Below are 8,715 nucleotides of genomic sequence, written 5' to 3' on the forward strand. Positions count from 1 at the left end.
AAGGACTGTGGACAAAGACTTTTCTCTGGTTATAAAATCCAGTAATTAAACCAAGGGATGGATAAATATCTAGAGCTTCTATAATTTGTCCCAAGGTTATCTTCTGGTGGTTGCTGATACAATACCAACTTGTCTCCTCAAAAGATGTCCTACAATATTGTAAAATCTCTGCATGAACATTTCCCCCCTCCATAACTACCATCTTTAAGTACCTATTTTCAACTAGTTTTTCAAGAGTAAAATCATTTTCTCCTTCCTTCTAGAATCCTGTTGATAATACTGAATCTCTTCTTATGGAAAGAGATTGGGGGCGCCTTGGTGGCTCAGTCGGTTAAGTGTCTGACCATTGATTTCAGCTTAGGTCATGATCTCAGGGTCATGGAATCAAACCCCTTGTCAGGCTCTATGCTCAGCAGGGAGTCTGCCTGAGATTCTCTTTCCCTAACCCTCTACCCCTTTCCCTGATCTGGTGCATGTGCTGTCTCTCTCAAATAAATAAATCAGTCTATAAAAAAAGAAAGAGAAAAGAAACTAGACTAGACAGTGTATAGCAGAATAGTTTAGATTTCAAACTCTGCTACCAGACCATGGTTCTGGTCTTTCTTAGCAACTTGCAAGGTCATATCCTTAAGCAAGTTACTTAATGTTCCTGAGTGTTAGCTTTTTTTTTTCTTTTTTGGTAGTGTTAGTTTTTTTACCCATAAATAAAAATAATTATAAGCTCATTACCAAAGGACTGTTGTGAGAGTTTGAAAAGATTTGTGTAGCTTCTAGTCTGTGATATATGCTCAAAATGTGTTAGCTGTTATTAACTTTGTGTCTTCAGTGGCAGCAAGCACAGGACCAGAAAAATAAATATGTATTTGATTGTATAGAACCAAGTAAGAGATCTGCAGCTGTCTAGGTATTTAGAACACAATGCAAGGAAAGCATCAAGAAGCAAGTAAACCACTGCACTCAGACACCATGTTTTATAAAAGATGTGTCCCTAGAGAAACTTTCACATCTTCAACTAGTCGTGAAGAAGTATGGTCTTTCCTTCAGCCATTCCCTTGACTAGCTCCTTTTCCTCATCTGCACTGGTTTCTGTGAATGCTTAGGAAATCTTTAGACATTTTCTTTTCCTGTAAAAATGTGCTAAATTTCTTTGAATAAAAGCCATTCTCTTTTGTCTGTTTCCTTACGTTTTACAGAAAAATCTATAGGATTTTGTGGCTCAACCATGGTATCTGTTTAATTTGGGAGGGGAGGGATGTATTTTATTTCTGTCATGGTTTATTAGAATGATGAAAGGGTGCTAAGTGTGGATTGCTCATCCTTTATTCCCTAATTCCTAGAGAGAAAACAGTTAAGGACAAACAGAAAATTTCCTTAGACTCACCTTGCTCAGAATCCACACGGGTTTCATGCCCTTGTGCTCACTGTTGTGGGGGATGAAGAGCGTCATCAGCCAGCCTTTGACCATGGTCCTAGCCTGTTCAGTCAGTCACCAACTTTACAAAATGATAGGAAACAATAAAGTCAAATTAGAGGAGAGGAAGAGAGAGAAAGGGAGAGAGACAGGAACAGAGACAGGGAGGGAGGGGGGAGAGAGAGAGACAGAGACAGGAAGGGAGGGAGGGAGGGGGAGAGAGAGAGGGTGACACACAAATCCAGCAAACTTTTATTTCCACATTTTGTCTACTCTTGAAGCTTATTTTATTTGGACTTCAGTTGCATCAATCTTCATTTTTAATTACTTTGTAGAAGATAGTCAATTTTTTTTTTTCATGGTCCAGGTGATAAATCTTCACAGTCTGTTGGGTTTTGCAAAGTTGTAAATGGCTAATTTATTTTACATTTATTTTTCTGCCAGGGTTGAAGGGCCATATCGGACTTTGCATTTGGCACGAACTTTTAGCGCCTTTTCTGCGGCAGCATTTATTCTCCTCACTGACGTTAACTCCCTCAGAAAGCTCATGAATATTAAAAGCTAGCATCTGGTAGTTGACTTTATCTTCTTGTTGTGTCGTATGTGCAGAGGTATACCTCCCCAGCCCTCTGTGAGAACTGAGGAGCTTCCCCCAGATGCTGAGGATATTGGTGGCTCATAGCACTTAGCAGAATCCCTCTGTGAGTGATGTTAGCAGCCAGAGTTTCTTCCAAGGGGAGGTCAAGCCCTCTGTCTACCATCTGGACACACCCTACCCTGATCAGCACAGGCTTATGAAAGCCAGGCCTTTTGCCTCAAAGGGAATGCTTTAGAAGAACATCCCATTTCTGTGGGGTTGATTGAGGCCTTTCTTGGGACTAAATATTTCTATCTCTTTTTCAAATGTGTTGATCTTGAGAGCATTTTCAAGGAACTACTGTCTTTATAGGTTTTGTTATTATTTAGGTGTGAAGGAGATGATTGCCACTGAGAAGATAGTTATTCAGTTCTCAAGAAGAGGGGCCCCACTACACAATGGTGGGCAGCATAGCAAGGCTCTGGGGTCAGTCAGGAGGCAGTGGGAGAGGGAGGTCCTATGAGCAAGAAGGGTTAATGGGATTTTCAAGCAAAGGGACAAATGAGGCAAGTTTTGTAAAAAAAAAAAAAATGTCTACTCACGGCTACAGAGGCTGCCCTTACTTGCCCGGTACCTGGCCCTGGGGTGGTGAGGACAGGTGGTTGGGGGTGTAAACTCTTAGGTTTGTTATTGTTAGGTTTGTTTTTAGGATTGTTATGTTTGCCTTTAAAAAGCACACTTGTGTGGACACCTGGGTGGCTCAGTGGGTTGAGCCTGTCTTCAGCTCAGGTCATGATCTCAGGGTCCCTGCATCGGGCTCTCTGCTCAGCAGGGGGAGCCTGCTTCCCCTCTCTATCTGCCTGCCTCTCTGTCAAATAAAATTTTTAAAAAATCTTTAACAAGCACACTTGTAGTCAGAGTAGTTACTATCTCTAGAAATTGGGCAGCCCCCCTAGTGTTGGCCAAGCCCCAAATGGCAAAGCATCGGAGTAGAGAAAATGAAAGTCAGGTCTGAGACAACTTCCTACGCATATATCTTCATCTCAGATTCTGTCTCCCCGGGAACCATATCTAGAGTGTCTTTCATCTTGATACCCACAATGCACGATGTATAGGCTCATAGTCCTCCGAATGTTGTAAGGGCAAATGCTTAATAACTGAGTTTTCAAAAGGAAAAAAAAAAAAAAGCCTTAATCAGTGGCAGTTGCCAGTTTGCATGGTGTAATGCTTCTGTCATGGGTGATTTCAAGCCATTATTGATGTCACTGCAAGTGGAGCTGGGAAGAGATGCATTCAGTTGGTCCTGAGGAGCCCGTGGGAGCTGGCTTCAGCGTCTCACTGGCACATCCTCAGAGAGAAGGAAGACGTTTTTATGAAGCATTTCCACCAGCTAGGTGATAGCAAAACACTACGTCACTAGGACTTCATGAGTTTTCCTCCTAATTCCTTACATACCGTTTCCCATATGTTGTAGGTTTACAACCCGGTTTTCTCCAGGGTTTGTTCTAACATAATTTGGAAACTGTTTTTGTGAAGGCCATACTTTATTTAATGATTAATGAGAAAAAGACAATGTAATTTGTTTACACGTATTTCTTTAGAAGTCTGCACTCAAAAATCATGAAGGGTAAGAAAGACTCTTAAATCACTAAAGCTTTAAATATACCTTACACAATCTTGTTTGTACAAAAATATAAGTTAAATATAAACATAAAGCAATCATGGTAATTTTATTCAAATCTGTTTCATGTGATCTCCAGTTCTATATAAAAGTTTCTCAGTTCTGTTATTTGTGAGGAGATCAGTACCAGATTGAATTACTATCTCTTGGCATTAGGCCCTTAAAAGCTTAGTTCAACATTAATCTTTCACATGATTAAATGCATTTCCTAATTAGAGGTTACCTAAATGTTGGAGAAAACAAATGAGAAGGGCAGAATGTTCATAAACCAACAAATAGCATGGCTATAACGTATCATAGAACATAAATACATCTGTAGAGTAAGCGTGTATTACATACACACATGGATGCCTGCTTACACGTGAGCCCATACACCCACGAGTGCTCACATATCTAGTCATAAAGCAACGCCTAATGGGATGCAGTTTCTGGATCATTCTTTTAGTTGTGCATTTTTTTTCCCTCCCTTGCCATCCTACCCCTCTTGAAGACAGTATGGAGAAGATGATGACCAAATTCTTCAAGGTATCTTTTTCTCAAGTGTAGTAAATTTCTCTGCCATGTCCTATGTCAAGATAATCAGCCTTTTCTGGGCCTATGTTGTAATCAGAACCTGCATCCTTGAAGACATTAATCCCAAGGCTATGCAGTACCTGAAGGGAAAATTCAAGAGATGCTTTGTTAATTTCTGAAACAGAGCTCCACCAGCACCGAAGGAAATACTTTAATACACCATTTTTTTGTTTTTGTTTTTGTTTTTGTTTTGGCTTTGGTTTATACCTTGTGCAATCTTACATGAGGTCTATCTGTACCATCCCCTTGACTAACTCTAAGATAGCATGGCAGCAGCTTGTTGCCCTTTGAATTCTCAGTAACCAGGAATTTCTTACCTAAAATATCTAAACTCCTTAATATAGTGTTAAGAGGATTTCCAGAAGCAGGTCTCATTATTAGTGGTGCCTCTGTACAGTTTGATACCATTAAATGTCTTAGATCTTCATCTCCTATTGTCTCACACATATATTATAAATGGTACAGCTATCCTTGACTATAAATACAGGCACCAATGAAAGCTATGTTACTCTGTGCAAAAGCATCTTTTTCATGGTCTTTCCCTCAAGCTGCTGTGATACTCTTCTCTGCCAATGGAACAGAATAGCCTGGAACAGGATCTTTTGTTCCATATTTTTAATTAGAGCAATCCCTGCTATTGTATGTGTTCTTGTGAAGTTAACCAAGTGAGCAGGTGCTCCAAGCCGGTGGTGTCTTGGAAGGGGACTCCTCTGTAGCCAAAACCCTGTAACTTGTATACCAACTAGGTGATCATAATTTTCTAAGAAATATTTTACCAATATTGTCTTTTGCTTTCTAGAATTTGTAGCCACTGTGATTGGATACCAGGACTGAACAAGAATAGTCTCAATCCACCTTGTAAGCCAGTAACACTCTGACTCTGTGTTTTCTACTATGAAGAGAATATTTCCTCTGGCAGTGGCAGAACCCTCAGGAACAACATTTATTTCTCTTGGAAGATGTCTGTCATATTTCTTAAAAATGTAATTCCATCCCTTTTCATTAAAGACACCATCTTGGGGCACCTGGGTGGCTCAGTAGGTTAAGCCTCTGCCTTCGGCTCAGGTCATGATCTCATGGTCCTGGGATCGAGTCTCACATCGGGCTCTCTGCTCAGCAGGAAGCCTGCTTTCCCCTCTCTCTCTGCCTGCCTCTCTGCCTACTTGTGATCTCTGTCTGTCAAATAAGTAAATAAAATCTTTTAAAAAATAAAAATTTTAAAAAAAAGACACCATCTGGGAAAGTTCACTAATCTTTTATTTTGCAGTGTCTCTTCTGCTGTGCATCCTACCTAGGGAAATTTTTATTTCAGACTCCATCCTTTTCACTTCTGTAAGTATGACTGGGTCTCTTTTAGATCTCCTGAGCTTGTACTTAACTCAGTCTTTCTTCCAGCTTGTTGAGTGGATCAGCTGGAGCGCTGTCCATGTTTTTTTCTTACTCTGGGTGGTGGATACATGGTGTCTTCTTTATATTACATATATTATATTATATTATATTACATTGGTAAATTTTACATTTCTATTTGATGCACTTTTCTACATGTGTATTGTATTTCAAAATGAAACGTTAGATGGTTCAAGAAATCATACAAGCTCCACATTCGAAACATCCCCAGTTCAGATATTTCTCATCATTTCCACCATTTCTATCCCCATCCAACCCTTCATCGTTCCTTAACCTGACAGTAGTCAGCACCACCCCACTGGACTTGTTTCTTCTGTCCTTGCCCCTCCAGTCCACTTTGAGCTCATAGGCTAATGACATTGTTTTCACATCCAAGTTGGATCATGTCATTCCTCTGCTCAAACCCTGACGGCCTCCCATCTAATTAGAGTCAAAGTCAAAGACTTTTTGTATCTTCTGTAGCATTAAAAATGATGATTTCTATAGCAAAAAAATGATCCGACATCCTCTTATCTCGAACTTTTTTCTTCCAACATGTTCCCTCTACATTAGCTACACTAGCCTCCTGCTTGCTCACCTTCCTCAGAGGCTTTGCACCCCATATAGCCTATGTCCCGAATACTCTTCCCATGTGGCTCCCTTCCATATTCCCATCAACTCTATATTCACATTTTATCTTTCTTTTTTAATTTTTTAATTTTTTATTTCTTTTCAGCATTTTATCTTCTTTGTGAGACGATTCTCATTTCCTGGGTTAAATTAGTGTCCTCCCATATGCACCCATATTCGCTTTTCTATTTTTTTTTCTATTTTTTAATTTTTTTGTGTAGTACTTGCCACCATCAGTCATACTGTGTATTTTACACTCCTTTGTTCTTTATCTTCTTCAACCTGAACATAAACTTTGTAAGGGAAATGATTTTGATCACTTTTAAAAAATTAATAGCTTGATGTTTTAGTGCCTATATCATGGTCTCATGTGAAGTATGTACTCAGTAAATATTTGTTGAATGAATACTCTTAAATCATTATTCTCTACTTTCAGGTAATTTGTCTTCTTTGAAATTAAAAAAAAAAGCCTCTATTGTTTATTTCAGTGGCTTGTACATAATGTGCAATTAATAGCTGTTTGTTGAATGAATGACTCCTTGCCTAGCTAGTGGCAATGTAGTCCTGTTTTCCTAATGGTTACAGATGGGGAGTAGGAGTATGCACTCTGATGTTCTATTCTTGGCTTTTTCTCTGACTGCATTCAATATGCATGAATATTCATTAGCTGTTTATTTGGGGACGGAAAGATCAAACACTCATTTAGTAAACATGTTGGTATGGAAAACACTGGACAAGCCACTGCCGATTAAAACAAAGACCACATATTCTAGCAGGCTCCCAAAATATGCCTATAAAATGAAATGTGTCCCTGCATTCTAGGGCATGCTGCTAAATGTGCATTTGCATATGCAGATACTGGATTCTGCCCACAGATCAGTTAATTGCCAATACAAAGCAGCCGCTGAGGACATACTTGCTTCTCTTGTAAAGGCCAATACAGTTGTGTGGGCCACAAATGAAATGCATGCTGTTGGATCTGCAGGAATAGTTTCAGAGACTGGACACAATTACCTCTTTGTCAAAATAAATTAGGGAGCTGTTGGTGTCTGTTCTAAAATCCCTCTGATTTCTCAAACAGGAAATACTGCTTGTTTTCCATGAAAATATGCTGCTGGCCAGAGAAAAACCAAAAAACTACCTTAGCACCTCAACCCTGGCACATTTGGAATGACAGCCATCATTCACCTATCTTCATTTGTGCCTGCAAGAGCCACAGAGTCCCCAGAAGGAGAAGTCATGTGATCTTGCTGCTGGGTCACAGTGTTCCGTGGCAGTGGCACTGTCCAGTTTTGACCCTGCTCCACGTAGGAAGAAATCTCTCTGAAATGCAATGGCCGGCCCTACAGAGAGGACTTAGAAGCCGACCGATCAGTACAGTCATAGAACTCTTTCCTATTTTGTGAGGATCTACTTAAAATATTTAAGAAATGTTAGAGTAGGTGTCTGATCTACCATCATCAGCAGGCCCAGAAAAGTGAAGGGAGGGACTTGTCCAAAGCCACAGAACTAGTTACTCAAAGGGTGGGATTAAAACCCAGGTCATCTGACTTCTGTTACCATGGTCTTTCCACTGTGTTACTGTCACAGTCAGGGGCCTGCCTGTTAATCACCCTGGCTCTCTGATGTTCACATTTCTAGGAAGTCACCCAAGAAACAAATTAAAAATGTAGATCTTTGGGACTTGCTTTTCAGGAACTCTAATTTGGAAAGTCAGAGGTAGAGCCTAGGAATTATGCTTGAACATGTACCCTGGGTGAATTTAGTGTAGGTAATATCAGGCCATAACTTGAGAAATTCTGGTACCTGGCAGAATACCATCAGGGAAGATAGATGGCACATAGATTAGACCTGTGCTTATCATCTTGGCCTTGCCACTTCCTGACCAGGTGTATTTGAATGGTTTTATTTCACAGCTTCTCTGAGTCTCAGTTACCTGACCTGTAAAATGAGAACTCACTAGGCTCTTGGGAGAATTGTATATATATAAGTATGTGTGTGTATGTGTAAAATACAGTGTGCCTTATGCACAGTACATGCTTAATAGATGCTAGTTACTGTTACTGATTTTCTATCATACAGTTTTAAGTATTTTTTAAGTAGCAAGTGGTATTATTGGCATTTTGGGAGAGCAACTAAATCATTTAACAATTTCATTTACACATGTAAGTAATATAGTGTATGTAAAAATATAATATAAATATATTTCCCTTTGGCTCTACCCTAGTCTCTATTGTTTCTCCCTCAGCCCCACCAAATCTATAACAGAAAATACCTGTGTGGGAGAGCAGCTATGATATCAACGAGATTGTTCATCTGTTCTTAAAAATGTTATGTTCTCTTTCCTTCCAGTGGGGCCCTAACTAGAATGGCCAATGGCATTCAGCAGGCCTGGTGAGAACTCTCACTTCTGATAGAGAGGAGATATGTTTAAGTAATTTAGACATTTCAGTGTGT

General features: G+C 39.7%; 1 pseudogene; it reads right to left on the reverse strand.

Annotated features, from left to right (window-relative positions):
* Positions 1 to 4,110: 4,110 nt before the first annotated feature.
* Positions 4,111 to 6,009, reverse strand: LOC111156895 (annotated as a pseudogene).
* Positions 6,010 to 8,715: the final 2,706 nt, after the last annotated feature.

Source organism: Enhydra lutris, unplaced genomic scaffold (assembly GCF_002288905.1).
Source record: "Enhydra lutris kenyoni isolate GAN:26980312 unplaced genomic scaffold, ASM228890v2 scaffoldscaffold50, whole genome shotgun sequence".
In the NCBI taxonomy this organism is placed as follows: domain Eukaryota; kingdom Metazoa; phylum Chordata; class Mammalia; order Carnivora; family Mustelidae; genus Enhydra; species Enhydra lutris.